Raw genomic sequence first — 22,857 nt, forward strand, 5'->3', positions numbered from 1 at the left:
CATGTTCCCCTTATTACTGTGATGCATGCAGGTTTTAATACTCACTGTGGCCACCATGTCAATGTGTTCCTGGGTACTGCTGAAGTTTCTTGCCACCTCATCCAGACAGAGAGAGTCATGCTGGCAGGCATACGTCCAATGCTTGTACTCCTCTGAATTAGGAACCCTATCCAGGAATATGTGGAAGGCTTCCCATATCGCCTCCTGACAAACTAAATAAATATTAAAGCATGTCAGAATTGCTGAATAAAGATGTGTGTGTCCGTGTGGGAACAACTAAGCTTATAGAGTAAATGGCAATCCAATGTAATGTATTCACAATCACATTACTTTATGCATGTACGACAATACACAGAAATTGATTCAACATGGTCGAGGTTTGAGCAAACTATTTTTTTCAAATCAAATCAAATTGTATTTGTCACATCCGCCGATAACAACAGGTGTAGACCTTACAGTGAAATGATTACTTACAAGCCCTTAACCAACAATTCAGTTTTAAGAAAATACCTAAAAAGAGTAATATGTACATTGTTGTTAGGGGGGGCCAATGCAAATAGTCTGGGTAGCCATTTGATTAGATGTTCAGGAGTCTTATGGCTTGGGGGTAGAAGCTGTTTAGAAGCCTCTTGAGCCCAGACTTGGCGCTCCGGTACTGCTTGCCGTGCAGTAGCAGAGAGAACAGTCTATGACTAGGGTGGCTGGAGTTTTTGACAATTTTTGAAAAGAATCCCGGAACATATTCCATTCTGTGCTAGTCACTTTAGATATTGAAACCCAATGCTGGTATGAAATGTACTCATCCCTGATATTTGGGAATGTTAGAAACATGAATCAAAAAAGCCCTAACACTTTTTATGATTTATTTACCTCTGTTATGAGGAGCACTGTTGAATTATCCAATATGTTTATGCCTGGGGGAAGTTCTCTTACATTCTCATTTCATAGAGTGAAGTTATTATTTCCACGGCATATTTACTGTTTGAATACCCTCACCTTAATGTAACTCGGTCCCTGAATATAAGTGAACACCAACAGTATTTTATGCTTTTCAAGTTGAACTTCTCTCAGTTTGTAAAGTCTCAACCATGAAAACTTCCAAGCCAGCAATTATTTATTAAATTGTGACAAAGATTTTCTGTTTGATTAACTGCTTTATCGCTCTCTTGAAGGAAACAGTTCGGAGCTACTGTTTTTGGAATAGCTTAATCACCCCACTGTCTAAAGGTGTCCCATGACTCTGAATACTGTAAGGATTTACGAGCTCACAGCAAAGTGTGGCACAATAGGGTGTGTTTATATCATAGAATTAGGAATTAGAATATGGACATGAACCTTCTTCTGACGGTATTAAGGTCAGCCATTTTGTTAAGGGAGTTGGTGCTCAGCCAGTGCTGTGATAAGATATTGTGTAAAACAATGAATTTGAAGATTATCTGCAGGGTATGTTTGTTTGCAATTTTTTATTATTATTAACTGTCAATATCCCAACATTCCATACAAACAATGCAGTCCATTCACTGGCTGAAATCAGTTTATGATAGGCAACAAGTACTGATATTGTATCAAGTAATAACTGTTTACATATACAGTATTTTAGAGGCTATTTATAGAGACAATTGGTATAAAACCTGTGTAAAATATATTTATAAATATATGACAATATTTAAGGTTGGCAATAATTCCATTACACAATTTCTGATATATCACATGCCTTACTTTTATTTCCCTGTGTAAGTAAAAGCAGGAAATGCATCACATATGCCTCTACTGGTTAGTTAAGGGCTTGTAGGTAAGCATTTCACTGTAAGGTCTGCACCTGTTGTATTCGGTGCGTGTGACAAATACAATTTGATTTGATTTGATATGACTCTTCTGCCATTCATTGCAATTAGACTGGGTTGGATTTCTCCCTGTGTCATGTCCTGACCATAGAAAGCCTTTATTTTCTATGGTAGAGTAGGTCAGGGCGTGACTAGGGGTTTAGTCTAGTTTATCTTTTCTATGTGGGGTTCTGGTTTGTTTTTTCTATGTTGGTGTTTTAGTATGATTCCCAATTAGAGGCAGCTGGCTATCGTTGTCTCTAATTGGGGATCATACTTAAGTAGCATTTTTTCCACCTGTGGGTTATGGGATATTGTTTATGTTTAGTTGCATCGTCGTCACGGTTCGTTTATTCTTTATTGTTTCAATTTCTCTAATAAAATATGTGGAACTCTACGTATGCTGAGCCTTGGTCCGACCATTATTACGAACAACGTGACACCCTGACCACAATGGCTGCCATTTTCACCCCATTCTGGATATCTGAGGGTTTATAACGTAGCCCCTCTAGTAATTTAATAGGATCTCTAAGGTTTACATGTTCCTGTTCCCAGTAGATCTTCACCCTCAATATATGCCATTTAGCAGACACTTTTGTCCAAAGCAACTTACAGTGAGTGAATACATTTTTAGTATGTGACCCCAGTGGGAATTGAAGTATTGACGTTGGCATTGCTAGGACCATGTCCTTACCTCTGAGTTTGTAGTAGGCCCGGTGGCTGGAGATGACCGCCTTTACGTTCTCTTGAGGACATACTTTCACCCCAGTGGTGAAGAACGTAGACCTCTTCGTCCGGTGTCTGTCCTGGTCCTGTCTCGTTTTAACATGGGCAGTGTGTTTGATTGGCCTTACACTGTCCAGGAAATGTCTGTATTTGACATCTCGGATTCCAGACAAATCTTGGACCTGTAGGTCTGCAACAAAAAAGACAGATATAAGAAATGGTTATCTTAACACATTTTTGTCCAAATATACCTAAATACAGTATTACATTATTGGTAATTTTATAATATAAATGTAGAATATGTATACTGCTTACTTTCCCAAATCGTAAGGTCTAACCATAGAGAATGATAGAGATATCATCTTTATATACGTTGCCTTCAGAAAGTATTCATACTCCTTGTAACGATCGTTGTTTGAAGGATTGGACCAAGGTGCAGCGTGGAAGGCGTTCATCATTTTTATTAATGTGAACCAGCAACAAAACAATAATGAGTAACAAAATGAAACGTACAGCTATGTAGGGCTAACAAGCAACAATACAAAATCAAGATCCCACAAACAACAGGTGGGAAAAGGCTGCCTAAATATGATCCTCAATCATAGACAACGAAAGACAGCTGCCTCTGATTGGGAACCATAACAGGCCAACATAGAAATATACAAACTAGAGTACCCACCCTAGTCACACCCTGACCTAACCAAAATAGAGAATAAAAAGGCTCTCTAAGGTCAGGGCGTGACAGTACCCCCCCCTCCCAAAGGTGCGGACTCTGGCCGCAAAACCTGACTCTATGGGGGAGGGTCCGGGTGGGCATCTAGCCTCGGTGGCGGCTCCGGTTCGGGACATAGACCCCACTCCGCTCGCGGATCCCTCCGCCTCCGTGGAACCGGACCGTGGATCGTCGCCGGAGGCTCCGGACCGTGGATCATCGCCGGGGACTCCGGACCGTGGATCGTCGCCGGGGACTCCGGACCGTAGATCGTCGCCGGGGACTCCGGACCATGGATTGTCGCCGGAGGAACCGGACCGTGGATCGCCGCCGAAGGAACCGGACCGTGGATCGTCGCCGGAGGAACCGGACCGTGGATCATCGCCGGAGCCTCTGGACTGGGAACCCTCGCTGAAGGCTCTGGACTGGGAACCCTCGCTGAAGGCTCTGGACTGGGAACCCTCGCTGGAGGCTCCGGACTGGGAACCGTCGCTGGAGGCTCCAGACTGGAAACCGTCGCTAGAGGCTCCAGACTGGGAACTGTTGCTGGAGGCTCCGGACCTTGGATCGTCTCTGGAGGCTCTGGCCCTTGGATCATCACTGGAGGCTCTGGACCACAGATCATCAATGGAGGCTCCGGGCCATGGATCATCAATGGAGGCTCCGGGCCATGGATCATCACTGGAGTCTCTGGGCCATGGAGCATCACTAGAGGCTCCGGGCCATGGATCATCACTGGAGACTTCGGGCCATGGATCATCACTAGAGGCTCCGGGCCATGGATCATCACTGGAGGTCTGGAGCGTAGAGCTGGCACAACGCATCCTGGACAAATGACTACCTTTGCACGGCAAGTGCGGGGAGCTGGCACAGGACGCACTGGGCTGTGAAGGCGCACTGGGGATACAGTGCGTAGAACCGGCGCAGGATGGACTGGACCCTGGAGGCGTACTGGAGACCAGGAGCACTGAGCCGGCACAACCCATCCTGGACAGATACCCACTTTAGCACGACAAGTACGGGGAGCTGGCACAGAACGCACCGGGCTGTGGAGGCGCACTGGAGACACGGTGCGTAGAACCAGAAAACATGGCACCTGAACGGTGACCAACTCCACATGGTGAGTACAGGGAGTTGGTTCTGGTTCCCACCTAGGCTCCGCCAACCACCCCGTGTGCCTCCCCAAACATTTTTTTTGAGGCTGCCTCTCGGGCTTCCATCGTGGCCGCGAACCCCGGTGTCGTCGTTGTTGCTCCTTCGCTGCCTCCGTCTGCTCCCATGGAAGGCGATCCTTTCCGGACAGGATTTCCTCCCACGTCCAGGATCCCTTCCCGTCCAATATATCCTCCCACGTCCAGGATGTCTGCTCGTCCTGGGCACGCTGATTGGTCCGTTGTTGGTGGGATCTTCTGTAACGATCGTTGTTTGAAGGATTGGACCAAGGTGCAGCGTGGAAGGCGTTCATCATTTTTATTAATGTGAACGAGCAACAAAACATTAAAGAGTAACAAAACGAAACGTACAGCTTTGTAGGGCTAACAAGCAACAATACAAAATCAAGATCCCACAAACAACAGGTGGGAAAAGGCTGACTAAATATGATCCCCAATCAGAGACAACGAAAGACAGCTGCCTCTGATTGGGAACCATACCAGGCCAACATAGAAATATACAAATTAGAGTACCCACCCTAGTCACACCCTGACCTAACCAAAATAGAGAATAAAAAGGCTCTCTAAGGTCAGGGCGTGACACTCCTTGACTTATTCCACATTTTGTTGTGTTACAACCTGAATTCAAAATGTATTAAATATATATTTTTTCAAACCCATATACTCACAATAGCCCAGAATGACAAAGTGAAAACAGGTTTTTTTAAACTTTTGCAAATCTATGGAAAATGAAATACAGAAATGTCAAATTTACATAAGTATTCACATGCCTGAGTCAGTAAATGTTACAATCACCTTTGGCAGTGATTACAGCTGTGATTACAGTAGGTGTGTTATGGTGACCGTATTACCACCACACCAGCGGTCACGAGTCATGATGGCAGTCAAATTCGCGTGACGTTTTAGTCACGGTAATTAGGCTTCTCCAAGCTCTGAAGCTGCTGATGGTCATTAGTAGCCTACCAAATGTACTAGCTGCCTGATACTCAGCACTCTATTGTCCCTCTGTCATGTTCCTGACCTGTTTTATGTTATTTTTGTATGTGTTTAGTTGGTCAGGGCGTGAGTTGGGTTGGGCATTCTATGTTTTGTGTTTCTATGTTTAGGTGGTTGGTAATTAGCCTTATATGGTTCTCAATCAGAGACAGGTGTTTGACTTTTCCTCTGATTGAGAATCATATATAGGTTGGCTGTTCATACTGTTTGTTTGTGGGTGATTGTCTTCCGTGTCTGTGCACCACACGGCACTGTTTCGGTTTGTTTGTTCGTTCGTTCGGTTGATGTAGTCTGTTCCTGTTCGTGAGTTCTTCGTGTATTTATGTAAGTTCCATGTTCAGGTCTGTCTACGTCATTTTATTATTTTGTTGTGTATTTTCAAGTGTTCTTCGTGTTTCGTCTGTAAATAAATCATTATGTATTCACAACCCGCTGCATTTTGGTCCTCAAATCCCTACTCCTCCTCTTCGTCTGAAGAGGAGGAGGACACCTGTTACAGAATCACCCACCAACCTAGGACCAAGCGACGGGGGAGAGCGCAACAAAAAAAACAGGACTCGTGGACATGGGAGGATGTTTTGGACGGCAAGGGTTGCTACACATGGGAGGAGATCGTGGCTGGAAGAGATCGCCTCCCATGGGAACAGCTGGAGGCAATTAGGAGAGCAGAGGCAACCGGAGAGAGGAACCGGAGTTATGAGGGTACACGACTAGCAAGGAAGCCTGTAAGTAAACCCCAAAAATTTCTTGGGGGGGGGACTAGAAGGGAGAGTGGCGAAGTCAGGTAGGAGACCTGCGCCCACTCCCTGTACTTACCGTGGAGAGCGAGAGTAAGGGCAGACACCGTGTTACGCAGTAGAGCGCAAGGTGTCTCCTGTACGTGTGCATAGCCCGGTGCGGGTTATTCCACCTGCACTGGCAGGGCTAGATTGAGTATTGAGCAGCATGTCATGAAGCCGGCCCTACATATCTGGCCACCAGTACGTCTCCTCGGGCCGGCTTACATGGCACTAGCCTTACGCATGGTGTCCCCGGTTCGCCTACATAGCCCGGTGCGGGTTATTCCACCTCCCAGCACTGGTCAGGCGACGGGGAGCATACAACCAGGTAAGGTTGGGCAGGCTCAGTGCTCAAGGGAGCCAGTACGCCTGCACGGTCCGGTATTTCCTGCGCCACCTCCAAGCCCCAACCCAGTACCACCAGGGCCTACACCACGCACCAGGTTTCCAGTGCGTATCCAGAGCCCTGCCTCCTCCACACACTCTCCCTGTGGTGCGTGTATCCAGCCCAGTGCCTCCAGTTCCGGCACCACGCATTAAGCCTCTTGTGCGTCTCCAGAGCCCTGTACGCACTGTTCCTTCTCCCCGTACTCGCCCTGATGTGCGTGCCCTCAGCCCGGTACCACCAGTGCCGGTACCACGCACCAGGCCTATAGTACGCTTTGAGAGTCCAGTGTGCCCTGTTGTTGTTCCCCGCACTAGCCTGAAGGTACGTAGCTTTAGCCCGGTACCTCCAGTTCCGGCACCACGCACCAGGCCTACAGTGCGTCTCAGCCGGCCAGAGTCTGCCATCTGCCCAACGGCGCCTGAACTGTCCGTCTGCCCAACGCCGTCTGAACTGCCCGTCTGCCCAAAGCCGTCAGCGAGCCATGACCAGCCAGAGCCGTCAGCGAGCCATGACCAGCCAGAGTCGTCAGCGAGCCATGACCAGCGAGAGCCGTCAGCGAGCCATGACCAGCCAGAGCCGTCAGCGAGCCATGACCAGCCAGAGCCGTCAGCGAGCCATGACCAGCCTGAGCCGTCATCCAGCCATGACCAGCCTGAGCCGTCAGCGAGCCATGACCAGCCAGAGCCGTCAGCGAGCCATGACCAGCCAGAGCCGTCAGCGAGCCATGACCAGCCGGAGCCGTCAGCGAGCCATGATCAGCCAGAGCCGTCAGCGAGCCATGATCAGCCAGAGCCGTCAGCGAGCCATGACCAGCCAGAGCCGTCATCCAGCCATGACCAGCCTGAGCCGTCAGCGAGCCATGACCAGCCAGAGCCGTCAGCGAGCCATGACCAGCCAGAGCCGTCAGCGAGCCATGACCAGCCAGAGCCAGCCTGCCAGGATCCGCCAGAGCCAGCCAGCCAGGATCCGCCAGAGCCAGCCAGCCAGGATCCGCCAGAGCCAGCCAGCCAGGATCCGCCAGAGCCAGCCAGCCAGGATCCGCCAGAGCCAGCCAGCCAGGATCCGCCAGAGCCAGCCAGCCAGGATCCGCCAGTCATTCTGGTGTTGCCCCTCAGTCTGGTGTTGCCCTTCATTCTGGTGTTGCCCTTCATTCTGGTGTTGCCCCTCATTCTAGTGTTGCCCCTCATTCTGGTGTTGCCCCTCATTCTGGTGTTGCCCCTCATTCTGGTGTTGCCCCTCATTCTGGTGTTGCCCCTCATTCTGGTGTTGCCCCTCATTCCGGTGTTGCCCCTCATTCCGGTGATGCCCCTTAATTTAGGTGGGGTTATTTGGAGGGTGGCCATTTGGAGGAGGCTACAAAAGCGGGGTTTGACTAAGGTGGGATGGGAATCACGCCCAGAGCCTGAGCCACCACCGTGGACAGATGCCCACCCAGACCCTCCCCTAGACTTTTGGTGGTGTGTCCGGAGTTCGCACCTTGAGGGGGGGGGTTCTGTCACGTTCCTGACCTGTTTTATGTTATTTTTGTATGTGTTTAGTTGGTCAGGGCGTGAGTTGGGGTGGGCATTCTATGTTTTGTGTTTCTATGTTTAGGTGGTTGGTAATTAGCCTTATATGGTTCTCAATCAGAGACAGGTGTTTGACTTTTCCTCTGATTGAGAATCATATATAGGTTGGCTGTTCACACTGTTTCGGTTTGTTTGTTCGTTCGGTTGATGTAGTCTGTTCCTGTTCGTGAGTTCTTCGTGTATTTATGTAAGTTCCATGTTCAGGTCTGTCTACGTCGTTTTATTATTTTGTAGTGTATTTTCAAGTGTTCTTCGTGTTTCGTCTGTAAATAAATCATTATGTATTCACAACCCGCTGCATTTTGGTCCCCAAATCCCTACTCCTCCTCTTCGTCTGAAGAGGAGGAGGACACCCGTTACACCCTCTAATCACTCTGACATCAATAAAAATGTAATTCGAAAATCTAATCAAACGCTTCATGGGAGTCCATGACGCAATATTAGCCTATCCCTTGTGAATGATATATTATCACTTGTGAATGATGCCCAGTTTGTGGGTCAACTTCTGATCTGTTGCTTTTAAAAGGTTTTTTGATTCTAGTGGTTGTAATTAATTTGGGATCTATCGCATCCCACAACTGTCCCAGACTATGTTTCGAATATTTTTTTCTCGCACAGAATAGAATAGGTCAACTTTTGTGCTATGGGGGATAGTAGATTGGCATAGGCTAGTGCTTTTGCTGTTCATTAGGTCTACTCATCTTGTTGGCTGACGAAAAGAAAATGTGGACAGTTCTTCCAACATCTTCAATATGCGCCTTGGAATTCGACAAGGATAAAACACATAGCCCAATGTTTGTATCACAACTAAAGTTGCATAAATAACTCTAAATTAAGCATATAGGAGGACATGTTTCTTTGTTAACCGCTCAATACAGGCATAGCCAGATCAGGTTCTAACATCAGGGCCTAAGGACAACTCAGAGTATGCTATTCTGTTCTTCAATTTTTTTTCTTCATATCATTTTTCTTTAGACCTGTCTAAAATGAATAATGGATTTATTGTGATGGTGTAGGCTATATTACATGGATTTACTAGACTTTTTAAAATGTAAATGTTCCAAAGGTCTGCATCAGTGGCTTGCAGGCTATGCATGGAAGCCAGGAGATGCTAAATGTGTTTATGTTAATTCACGGTTAATTACCGTGAGACCGGAAGTTATTTGCTTGACAATCATCGACTGACAAAATTTCATGACCGCCACAGCCCTAGCTGTGTGTAACGCTAGTCATTTTCTTCCTCCTCCTCGGACGAGGAGAGGCGAGACGGATCGGACCAATACGCAGAGTGGTTAGTTTCCATAGTGATTTAATATATAACAAAAACAATATGCGATACAAAATAACTACCGTGACAGTCCTGTGTGGCGAAACACTGACACAAGAACAAACACCCACAACACACACGTGAAACCCAGGCTGCCTAAGTATGATTCTCAATCAGGGACAACGATTGACAGCTGCCTCTGATTGAGAATCATACCAGGCCGAACACACAAAGTCCCAACATAAAAATCACACATCGACAACCCACCCAACTCACGCCCTGACCATACTAAATAAATACAAAAACAAGGGCAAACAGGTCAGGAACGTGACAAACCCCCCCCCCCTAAGGTGCGAACTCCGGGCGCACCTCCTAAACTCTAGGGGAGGGTCTGGGTGGGCGTCTGTCCGCGGTGGCGGCTCTGGCGCGGGACGTGGACCCCACTCAAACAATGTTTTTTCCCGCCTCCTTAATCGCCCCCGTGGCCTCCTAACCACAACCACCCTCCATATCAACCCCACTGAACCAAGGGGTAGCACCGGACTGAGGGGCAGATCCTGGCTGGCGGGCGGCTCTGGCAGCTCCTGGCTGGCGGGCGGCTCTGGCAGCTCCTGGCTGGCGGGCGGCTCTGGCAGCTCCTGGCTGGCGGGCGGCTCTGGCAGCTCCTGGCTGGCGGGCGGCTCTGGCAGCTCCTGGCTGGCGGGCGGCTCTGGCAGCTCCTGGCTGGCTGGCGGCTCTGGCAGCTCCTGGCTGGCTGGCGGCTCTGGCAGCTCCTGGCTGGCTGGCGGCTCTGGCAGCTCCTGGCTGGCTGACGGCTCTGGCTGGTCATGGCTGGCTGACGGCTCTGGCTGGTCATGGCTGGCTGACGGCTCTGGCTGGTCATGGCTGGCTGACGGCTCTGGCTGCTCCTGTCTGGCGGACGGCTCTGGCTGCTCCTGTCTGGCGGACGGCTCTGGCTGCTCCTGTCTGGCGGACGACTCTGGCTGCTCCTGTCTGGCGGACGGCTCTGGCTGCTCCTGTCTGGCGGACGGCTCTGGCTGCTCCTGTCTGGCGGACGGCTCTGGCTGCTCCTGTCTGACGGACGGCTCTAGCGGCTCGGGACAGACGGGCAGCTCTGACGGCTCGGGACAGAGGTGCAGCTCTGACGGCTCGGGACAGACGGGCAGCTCTGACAGCGCTGGGCAGGCAGGCAGCTCAGACTCTGGCTGGGCTGGAGAGGAGGAAGGCTCTGACAGCGCTGGACAGGTGGGAGCAACTGGAGAGAGAAGACGGAGAGACAGCCTGGTGCGGGGGGCTGCCACCGGAGGACTGGTACGTGGAGGTGGCACCAGATATACCGGACCGTGAAGGAGGACACGCGCTCTTGAGCACCGAGCCTGCCCAACCTTACCTGGTTGAATGGTCCCCGTAGCCCTGCCAGTGCGGCGAGGTGGAATAGCCCGCACTGGGCTATGCTGGCGAACCGGGGACACCATTTGTAAGGCTGGTGCAATGTACGCCGGCCCGAGGAGACGCACTGGAGACCAGATGCGTTGGGCCGGCTTCATGACACCCGGCTCGATGCCCAACCTAGCCCTACCAGTGCGGCGAGGTGGAATAGCCCGCACTGGGCTAAGCACGCGTACTGGGGACACCGTGAGCTCCACCGCATAACACGGTGTCTGACCAGTACGATGCCCTCTCACTCCACGGTAAGCACGGGGAGTTGGCTCAGGTCTCCTACCCGGCTTTGCTACACTCCGCGTGTGCCCCCCCCCCCCCCGACATTTTTGGGTCTGACTCTCGGGCTCCCAACCACGTCGCCGCGCTGCCTCCGCATATCAGCGCCTCTCTGCCTTCGCTGCCTCCAACTCCGCCTTGGGACGGCGATATTCCCCTGGCTGAGCCTAGGGTCCCTTGCCATCCAGGATCTCCTCCCAAGTCCAGGAGTCCTGTGTCTGTTTCTGCTGCTGCTGTCGCTGCCCTTTTCCACTCCGCTTGGTCCTTTGGTGGTGGGTGTTTCTGTAACGATAGTCATTTTCTTCCTCCTCCTCGGACAAGGAGAGGCGAGATGGATCGGACCAATACGCAGAGTGGTTAGTTTCCATAGTGATTTAATATATAACAAAAACAATATGCGATACAAAATAACTACCGTGACAGTCCTGTGTGGCGAAACACTGACACAAGAACAAACACCCACAAACACACGTGAAACCCCGGCTGCCTAAGTATGATTCTCAATCAGGGACAACGACTGACAGCTGCCTCTGATTGAGAATCATACCAGGCCGAACACACAAAGTCCCAACATAAAAATCACACATCGACAACCCACCCAACTCACGCCCTGACCATACTAAATAAATACAAAAACAAGGGAAAACAGGTCAGGAACGTGACACTGTGAGTCGTTTTGGGTAAGTCTCTAAGAGCTTTGCACACCTGGATTGTACAATATTCAATATTTTCAAGCAGATGCAAGTCAAAACTGTAACTCGGCCACTCAGGAACATTCACTGTGTTCTTGGTAAGCAACTCCAGTGTAGATTTGGCCTTGTGTCTTACGTTATTGTCCTGCTGAATGATGAAATAGCCACCCTTTGCCTTGATGACAACTTTGCACACTCTTGGCATTTTCTCAACCAGCTACATGAGGTAGTCACCTGGAATGCATTTCAATTAACAGGTGTGCCTTCTTAAGAAGGAATTTCTTTCCTTCTTAATGCGTTTAAGGAAATCAGTTGTATTGTGACAAGGTAGGGGTGGTATACAGAAGATAGCCTTATTTGGTAAAATACTAAGTCCATATTATGGCAAGAACAGCTCAAACAAGCAAAGAGAAACGACAGTCCATCATTACTTTAAGACATGAAGGTCAGTCAATACGGAAAATTTCAAGAACTTTGAAAGTTTCTTCAAGTGCAGTCGCAAAAACCATCAAGTGCTATTATGAAACAGGCTCTCATGAGGACCGCTACAGGAAAGGAAGACCCAGAGTTACCTCTGCTGCAGAGGATAAGTTCATTAGACTTACCAGCCTCAGAAATTGCAGCCCAAATAAATGCTTCAAGGAGTTCAAGTAACAGACACATCTCAACATCAGCTGTTCAGAGGAGACCATGTGAATCAGGCCTTCATGGTGGAATTGCTGCAAATAAACAACTACTAAAGGACACCAATAATAAGAAGACACTTGCTTGGGCCAAGAAACACGAGCAATGGACATTAGACCGGTGGAAATGTGTCCTTTGGTCTGGAGTCCAAATTGGAGGTCTTTGGTTCCAACCGCTGTGTCTTTGTGAGACGCGGTGAGGGTGAACGGATGATCTCTGCATGTGTATTTACCACCGTAAAGCATGGAGGAGGAGGTGTTATGGTGTTGGGGTGCTTTGCTGGTGACACTGTCTGTGATTTATTTAGAATTCAAGACGTACTTAACCAGCATGACTACCACAGCATTCTGCAGCAATATGCCATCCTATCTGGTTTGGGCTTAGTGGGAGTATAATTTGTTTTTCAACAGAACAATTATCCAAAACACACCTCCAGGCTGTGTAAGGGCAATTTGACCAAGAAGGAGAGTGATGGAGTGCTGCATCAGATGACCTGGCCTCCACAATTCCCCGACTGCAACCAAATTGAGATGGTTTGGGATGAATCGGACCATGAATGAATCGGAGTGAAGGAAAAGCAGCCAGCAAGTGCTCAGCATATGTGGGAACTCTTTGGGAAAAACTGTTGGAAAATCATTCCAGGTGAAGCTGGTTGAGAGAATGCCAAGAGTGGGCAAAGCTGTCATCAAGGCAAAGGGTGGGCTATTTGAAGACTCTCAGATATAAAATATATTTTAAATTTGGTTTACAAATTTGGTTACCACATGATTCCATATGTGTTATTTAATAGTTTTGATGTCTTCACTATTTTTCTACAATGTAGAAAATAGTAAAAATAAAGACAAACCCTTGAATGAGTAGGTGTTCTAAAACTTTTGACCGGTAGTGTATATAGAACTGTGCTAAGCATTCAAGTCAACAAGGGCCGGGGGTATAGGGGGGTGCAATTCAAACAGTATGTAAACATGAATAAAGTCACCAGTGTTCAATGTCCTTCAGACCAGTCCCGTATTAGAGTGATCCCCAGCTGAGGCAGATGAAAAAGCTCTATATGATCTAGCTGGCTTTACTCTGTTCAGGAAACACAAGACATTGACTTCCTCCATTTCACAGCCTCGGCCATCACAGCAAGGTAGTGCCATTGTGTTATGAAAGACAATTAAGCCAGTGAATACAGTTAGTCCATTCAAAGTGAGCTAATTGTTTAAGGCGTGCCTCACAACAACCAGGTGGTAAACTTCAAAAGCTTTCTTAAGACATTAAGCCCCCACTCCTATCAGAGGCAAGGGGCTTCCTCAGACCTATCTTGGCAGTAGAGGGCCTACAAAGAAATCAGCTTAATGATATAGCACTGATACTTTGACCACCGAGAGGTTGAGTTTCTGTCCAGAAAGTACATTTTTTGAGAGATTCAACTTCAAAGTTAAAATGTTAAGTTTGTGTAATATGGTGAATGGGAATCATTAGCCGCAAAACAGCCTCGCAATCCGATTATTCTCCTATTGGAGAGCATATTGACAAACAAACTAGATAACATTAGAAATGTGCTCAGTGAGGAACGAGGAGGTCCCCATGCACGTGGGCCAGCATGAGGGCCTGCAGGGGAAATGGCCGCTAATGCAATGCACAACAGTGATGGCCTCATAAAGCAGAGCTACAAGCCAGAAAAGATTAGTGTCCAGGGCCACTGAAAACAGAAAGCCTTTGTTTATTTTGGGATAATGAATGGACCGAAGACACAATCCATCCAAAATCAGGACATTCAGAAGTAGTCTCATGCAAAAGTTGCTGAATTTTGAAAATGCTTCTTAACAATTCTGACATGGTCATAACCATGTCATATATGTCATAACAACTGACATAACTTGTCGTAACCTGTTATAATATGGCCATAACACTGTCATGACACAGATATTAGGACCTTTTGTGACATATATTGTGTTATTTTATGGCTGGTTATGACCCCTACAAAAATTGACCATATTAAATTATCGTAATTGTGTAATTATTTTATTGTAATTGTGCACAAACTGATGTCAGACAAGCACTAATGCTCTGTCGCTGATGACTGGAATGAACGCAGGAGCATCTAGACATTATCTTACATTTCTTTTAGACTAACATTTCATGTTCAACAGAGGAGATTTGTATAAACCTTTCTGCCTGTCTCTCCAACATTTGCAACATTGTTTCAATATTCAAATTTGATCTCCAGCTGTCCCATAGTAATGAAGGTGTCGGAACGAGACAAACAGGCAGGCAGGCAGCGTTTCTCAACCAGTCGACATCACGAATCAGCTTGCATCATTTTTATGGATATATACACTAACGGTCAAAAGTTTTAGAACCCCTACTGTACTTATTCAAGGATTTGTCTTTATTTTGACTATTTTCTACATTGTAGAATAATAGTGAAGACATAAAAACTATGAAATAACAAATATGGAATCATGCAGTAACCAAAAAAGTGTTAAACGAATTAAAATATATTTTAAATTTGAGATTCTTCAAATAGCCACCCTTTGCCTTGATGACAGCTTTGCCCGCTCTTGGAATTCTCTCAACCAGCTTCACCTGGAATACTTTTCCAACAGTCTTGAAGGAATTCCCACATACGCTGAGCACTTCTTGGCTGCTTTTCCTTCACTCTGCGATAAGACTCATCCCAAACCATCTCAATTTGGTTGAGGTCGGGGGATTGTGGAGGTCAGGTCATCTGATGCAGCACTCCATCACTCTCCTTCTTGGTAAAATAGCCCTTACACAGCCTGGAGGTGTGTTGGGTCATTGTTCTGTTGAAAAACAAATGATACTCCCACTTAGCCCAAACCAGATGGGATGGCGTATTGCTGCAGAATGCTGTGGTAGCCATGCTGGTTAAGTGTGCCTTGAATTCTAAATAAATCACAGACAGTGTCACCAGCAAAGCACCCCCGCACCATAACACCTCCTCCTCCATGCTTTACGGTGGTAAATACACATGCGGAGATCATCTGTTCACCCTCACCGCGTCTCACAAAGACAATGCGGTTGGAGACAAAAATCGGCAATTTGGACTCCAGACCAAAGGACACATTTCCACCGGTCTAATATCCATTGCTTGTGTTTCTTGGCCCAAGCAAGTGTCTTCTTCTTATTGTTGTCCTTTAGTAGTGGTTTCTTTGCAGCAATTCGACCATGAAGGCCTGATTCACACAGTCTCCTCTGAACAGCTAATATTGAGATGTGTCTATTACTTGAACTCCATGAAGCATTTATCTGGGCTGCAATTTCTGAGGCTGGTAACTAATGAACTTATCATCTGCAGCAGAGGTAACTCTGGGTCTTCCATTCCTGTGGCGGTCCTCATGAGAGCCCGTTTCATCATAGTGCTTGATGGTTTTTGCGACTGCACTTGAAGAAACTTTCAACGTTTGACTGACCTTCATGTCTTAAAGTAATGATGGACTGTCGTTTTGTCTTTGCTTATTTGATCTGTTCTTACCATAATATGGACTTGTTTTTTTTACCAAATAAGGCTGTCTTCTGTATACCCCCCTACCTAGGAAGGAAATAAATTCCACAAATTACATTTTAAGAAGGCACACCTGTTAATTGAAATGCATTCCAGGTGACTACCTCGGGAAACTGGTTGAGAGAATGCCAAGAGTGTGCATAACTGTCATCAAGGCAAAATGTGGCTATTTGAAGAATCTCAAATATAACATATATTTAGACTTGTTTAACACTTTTTTGGTTACCAGATGATTCCATGTGTTATTTCATAGCTTTGATGTCTTCACTATTATTCTGCAATGTAGAAAATAGTATAAAAAAATAAGAAAAACCCTTGAATGAGTAGGTGTTCTAAAACATTTGACCGGTAGAGTACAAGAAATATTAATTGAAAAAGGTACAACGAAATGAAGTGCAGCTAGTTTGCAGCCTTTCCAGCTTTAGTTTGAATTGATCGTGTTAGCTGTGTTGTTGGCTAGCTCCTCTGAACAACAGTGTCCTGACGATTGAGCAAATGTTCTATGACAGGTGAAGACATGCCTCATTAGCTCATTGTTATGGATCTATCCAAATAAATGTCACTAGAAAACAGCTGAAACAAATATAAATGTGGCTACTTTGCTGTTATTCTGTCTGCACGTGACTGTAAGTTAGCCGTAGTTGGCTAGCTAGCAAGCAAGGGATGAGAACTGGCAACGGAACATTTAGAACAGACAACTGGGTCGCGTCCATAGATAGAGAACAAATAGACTAAACCACTGGGTAGTGTCTCTGGCAACCGAACCGATAGAACGAACGACCAGCCGGCTTGGGTAGCAACCCTAGATTTGTGTCGGGACTATATTTTGTGGAAGGATGAAATAGTATGAATAAATTCTTCAAAATAACTTTTTTATGAAAATCTATCAATCATTATTTGAATATGTTGGTAACCCATTGTATAAAATAATGCCCTTGAAGCCTTGAAGCCGGTGTTTGGAAGATACAGTATATTGGCACGGTATGACCGTGACGTGTTATGACACTTGAAGTCAAGTAAAGTGTTACCAAATGCTTTCATGGGGATCTACTACCTCAATAAGTCCTGGCTAAATTCTCAATCTGGCCCTCAAAAAACCATCACGGTCACCTAATAATCCCCAGTTTACAATTGGCTCATTCATCCCCCTCCTTTCCCCTGTAACTATACCCCAGGTCGTTGCTGTAAATGAGAACGTGTTCTCAGTCAACTTACCTGGTAAAATAACAGATTTATAACATTTATTTTTTTTGTAATGTGACCTAACAGTTTATTACATTTTATATGCATGTATATTCAAATCAGCGCTGTAACACGTGTATTCAAGTGCAACAGTTAGGACGAGCTGATGCTGTATTTAATGTCTAAAGCAGCTGTAAATACAGTTGCCCTTGATGGAGTAAGGGGTAAAGGTCAAGTGGATCACACCGCTCTCCCAGCCCTCTTACGTAATGCGCCAAGCATGCCACAACTTTTGTCAAAATACACTTTGATTTCAACATGGTTCAGTTCAGTTCTGCAGTATGAAGAAACTTTGAACCAGGGGGATTTGCGAATCAATTTGTCACAATTGCCAAACTGTCACAATGTTCTGCCTTCTAATCTGACCCATCATGAATGCGCTGTACTCAGCCATGCACACCATATCTCTCTCATTGTGAACGAACAAAGCATAATCTCACTTCAATTAGACTGAGACAGGGAACAAACAACCAACCAGACGAGCAGCAAATGCTATTACAGGTTCCCTGGAGTGAGAGCTTACCTTTGATTCGAGTGGCTGCAACGGTAAACAGAAATAGGGTGAGGAACAGTCCCGTTCTCAAATGCATGATGGACTAGTTCAAGTCCTTTCGGAGCCCAATTCTTTTCATTTAGAAACAAAAGGAAAGTTCCTTTTATCTCAAGTCCACGAGGAAAAAAGTATTGTCAATGGTGACAAAGTGTCTAACTTTCCGTCAACGAGCTAAAAGGGGGGTTGTTCACTCCTTTCTCGTCTCCAGTGAGGTACTAGCAGATGGTGTTACAGTCCTGGCTGAAGTTTCATCTCTGAGTCAATCAATGATCCCTGCAGACCTGGGCGAAGGATGGAAAAGGGTGTCAAGGTGGGGGGCATGTAGAGGAACTCCAAGTTACTCAACTGTAAGTGTAGGTGTGACAACTGTGATGAGATTCAAAAAGCAGGTTCCGTGAGTAATCTGTTTACCTTCTGCTTGCTCGTTGTAATCCCTCCCTGGCCACGTGGTGGCCTAGCCTCATCCTGTTAGGGCCCTTCTGGAGCCTCATCTGTCAGTCAGTCAGCGGGGCCCACTGCCCTATAGTCCTATAGTGTCCATTCAGTGTAACTGATCCTCAGTCTCTTAGCTCCCAGACCAGGCTAGATTCCCTGCGCACTCTCTTCAGGCTAGCTCACACCAGATGCTCCTCGAGGCGCCAAACTCACAAGCTGCCAACCAAGGCTGCTGGGCTGTAGGACTGTACTGGACGTACTGACTGTACTGGACCGACAAAATGTGCTTTATCTCTGCTCTGGGTGCGTGGCAGAGCTGCTCTGTTGTTATTTTTGTTGTTTCCTCCTCCCTTCTGTTAATTTGCTGTGGTGGTTTCCACTCAGCTCCCCAAGCTGACAAGAGGATTACCAGCTCTAGCCTGTTATTAAAGGGAAAGGGGGATACCTAGTCAGTTATACAACTGAATGCGTTCAACTGAAATGTGTCTTCCACATTTCACTCAACCCCTCTGAATCAGAGAGGTGCGAGGGGCTGCCATAATCAACATCCACGTCTTTGGCGCCTGGGAAACAGTGGGTTAACTGCCTTGCTCAGGGGCAGAATTACAGATTTGTACCTAGTCAGCTCAGGGATTCAATCCAGCAACCTTTCAGTTACTCTCCCAACACTCTAACCAATAGGCTATTCCTGCTGTTGTAAGCTGGCCCGGCAAACAACTTCCCTTTCATCAACAGTAAATGCAAAAGGTTTTGTCTACTCAGGAATTCATCCTTCTCTGTGTTGCTCTCCATGTCCCCCATTCTGTCACACTTCTGTGAAGCAGAGGTTCTGCTGTGATGACATGCTGTAGGTCTGATATCTGATTGGAAGTTAACTCAACCGTAATGCTATTGGTCAAAAACTCAGATTTTGAATCCAAACAACTCAGATGTTATAAAAGGGTCTTAGATCCAATGTGTCTTTCGCTTTGTTCCTGACCTGCTGTGGTGAGATGCACTCTCTCTCTTTCTCACCCTCTCTCTTCCATGAGATATGGGCCATGGCACAAGCCATGGTTTCTTTGTTTCTCTCTCTCTCCCTCTCTGATCATGCCATTAGATTCTTAATGTTTTGTTCATGAAAGTATTGCCTTGTAACTTACGCTTTATGTCTTGTATGTGAATCGTTCATTTTACAATGATATTAAATGTCTGCCATTAATACAGACAATTCTTAGTCCTTTCTTGATGGCCAATTACTGTAACTCAATTGAGAATACCGAATATTAGGAACACCTTCTTAATATTGAGTCGGCGCATGGACTCTGCAAGGTGACTCAAATGCATCCCACAGTACTGTCAAGTTGGCTGGATGTCCTTTGGGTGGTGGACCATTCTTGATTCACACGGGAAACTTCTTGACACAGACCGGTGCGCCTGGCATTCCCCGTTCAAAGGCACTTAAATATTTTGTATTGCCCATTCACCCTCTGAATGGCACACATACTGTGCACAATCCATGTGTCAAAGCTTAAAAATCATTATTTCACCTGCCTCCTCCCCTTCATCTACCCTGATTGAAGTGGATTTAACAAGTGACATCAATAAGGGATCATAGCTTTCCCCTGGATTCATATGGTCAGTCAATGTAATGGAAAGAGCACCTGTTCTTAATGGTTTGTACACTCATTGTAGTTTCTTGCATATTGCTAAATAATCTTTATGGAGTCAGATATTCTGTTTTAATAGACTTTGTTAACATACAAACTACATAGTCTTATCACGGGTCGCATATAAAATATAGCCTATTTACTATATCAAATATTACCCCACTATACTGTAAATAAGCCTTCTCCGGACAAATTCATTAAGGGTTTTCCCCAAACAAAGAAGTTTGACCTTGCGGTGCTTAATAAGTCAAAATAGGTGTAATGTCATGCTGCGTTATTTTTGATAACACACCTCAAGTACACTGTATTGAAAAGACATTAGATATGCCTAGAGATAACTGTATCAAAATGTAATACAATTATTTTTTGGAAATGTTTAGAAAATATTTATATTTTTGGCCTCCCGAGAGGCGCAGTGCTAGCTGTGCAACTAGAGATTCTGGGTTTGGGTCCAGGCTCTGTCGCAGCCAGCCGTGACAGGGAGGCCGTGGCCGTGACATAGGGCGGTGCACAATTGGCCCAGCATCTGCCAGGTGTAGTGTTACCTCCGACACGTTGGTGCAGCTGGCTTCCCGGTTAAATGGGCAGTGTGGCTTGGTTGGGTTGTGCTTCAGAGGATGCACGGCTCTCGACCTTCGCCTCTCCTGAGTCCGTACGTGATTTGCAGCGATGAGACAAGACTGTAACTACCAATTGGATATCATGAAATTGGGGAGGAAAGGGTAAAAAAATAAATTATATGTATATATTTTTTAAGCAAACCGAAATCATTCAGAACCAATAATACAGTTCTTCCTCTTAGTCCTCTTCGTTCACATGTTGAGTTGTTTTAATTTCCACATGGTTTTTAACATGCCAAAAGTGGATGTTGCTTTGATGATCCGGGTGTTGACATCCCTTTCTGGATCTTCATCATCAGTGACCTTGCAGCCTAGGTAGAGGAATTCTTGAATTTCCTCCACTGCTTCTCCATTTATGTTCATGTTTGTGTCTGTCTTTTGTTTTTTTCTTCATGAGCTTGTTTTTTTTTTCATTGATTTTCAAACCAATTTGGAGGGGTGTGTTTGTGAGCTTGTTAACATTTGCATAATCCAGGTCTTCCAGAGTTGAGGTGAGTGTCCATCTCAGTTTGTGACCACTCTTTCAGTTTTTCAGGGTCATAAGCCAGTCAATGGCTATTATGGACTGGGTGGGAGAAAGAATGCCTGCTTGTTTAACACCAGCGTTGACTCCGAAACTGTTGGTTACGTGTCCATTGCAGACAACCTGACAGCGGAAATCACAAGGTCTTGATTACGTTGACTGGCCATTTTGGGAGGGATTCCATAGTGGCAAAGTATTTTCCATAGGGATATTCGGTGGAGACTGTCGAAAGCCTTTCAAAATAAGGTGGTGTATATGGGGCTGTTCCGTTCTGTAAATTCAGTGGTGGAAAAAGTACCAAATTATCATACTTGAGTAAAAGTAAAGATACCTTAATAGAAAAGGACTCAAGTAAAAGTGAGTCACCCAGTAAAATACTACTTGAGTAAAATGTTTAAACTATTTGCTTTTAAACATAGTTATGTATCAAAAGTCAATTTAATTGCAGAAGTATACTTAAGTATCAAAAGTAAAAGTATAAATAATTTCGAATTCCTTATATTCCGTATATTAGGCAAACCAGACGGCATAATTTTCTTGTTTTCTTTTCATATACGGCTAGCCAGGGGCACTCTCCAACACTCAGACACAATTTACAAACGAAGCATTCATGTTTAGTGAATCCGCCAAATCAGAGGCAGTAGGGATGCTAAGCATTGAAAATGTAATGAGTACTTTTTTGCGTCAGGGAAAATGTATGGAGTAAAAAATTTATTTTTTTCATTAGGAATGTAGTGAAGTAAAAGTTGTCAAAATATAAACAGTAAAGTACAGATACCCAAAACCGTCCCTCCTATTACCAGGTTGCATTGAAATGACCAAGAATCAGGAGTATGTCGTGTTTTGGAACTTGCTCTCGGGATGATTGTAGGCTTTCGTAGAAAATGTCTTTGTGCTCTTTGTCATTTGTAGGGGAGTAGCAGATTATGTCTGACAGTTTAGTGAATTTTGAGTTGAATCTTGCATCGAGCAGTAGTTCTTTGATTGGTTTCCACTTTTTGGTGCTTCTTTTGGATGATGAGAGCTCTTTGTCGTGGTCATTCCTTCCTGACCAAAGAATGGTGTCTCCTGTGGTCAAGTTGCTCCTCCCATTTCCAGTCCTGCGTGCCTCACTGATGCCCAGAATGCTCAGGCCATATGTGTGCATCTCTTGGACGACTTGTGCAAGTCTTCCAGTTTGATGCAGGGTCCTTACATTCCAGCTTCCAACTTCGATATTCATTTTGGGTGTTAGGAGATCCATTTTCAGGGTGAGGGCTTTTTTGCAGGGGCTTCTTTGCAGGTTAGCCCACATCCGTCATTAATCCATTGTCCTGGTCCATTAGTCCATTAGAAAACCACAACAATGTTTTCTCTATTCGGTTTTCCAGAGTAAGGACGCTAAGCCCTAAATCCAACCCTTTTCTTTTGTCCGGGCTTGAGACCGGCAGGACTCCATCTCTAAAGATGAGATCGTGCTTCGTCTGGAACCTACCCCTGGACCTTTCCGTCATGAGTGACCCTACCAGGAGTAAAAATACTCCAGATGACATTGCTCTAGGGATATTTGGCACTCACAGGCTTCTCCAACATGGCAAGGTGGTGACCCACAGAGAAGGTTACGAGTTACCAGCCATTTAATACAGTTACAAGCCATTTATAGAAGATTCACATAATATTTAAAAACAATATAAATCAGGATATGCTACCAAAATACAATTTAACATATTTTACACATTTATTTACAATTAATAATTAATTGTACGTGCTTTATTACATATCTTGCAACCATCCAATTGACTCTGCATCAAAACTA

General features: G+C 45.9%; 1 pseudogene; it reads right to left on the reverse strand.

Moving 5' to 3' along the window:
- LOC129812483 (interphotoreceptor matrix proteoglycan 1-like) overlaps window positions 1-19,071 on the reverse strand; it is a 59,276-nt pseudogene extending 40,205 nt beyond the window's left edge.
- Window positions 19,072-22,857: the final 3,786 nt, after the last annotated feature.

This window comes from Salvelinus fontinalis, chromosome 16, assembly GCF_029448725.1.
Source record: "Salvelinus fontinalis isolate EN_2023a chromosome 16, ASM2944872v1, whole genome shotgun sequence".
NCBI lineage: Eukaryota > Metazoa > Chordata > Actinopteri > Salmoniformes > Salmonidae > Salvelinus > Salvelinus fontinalis.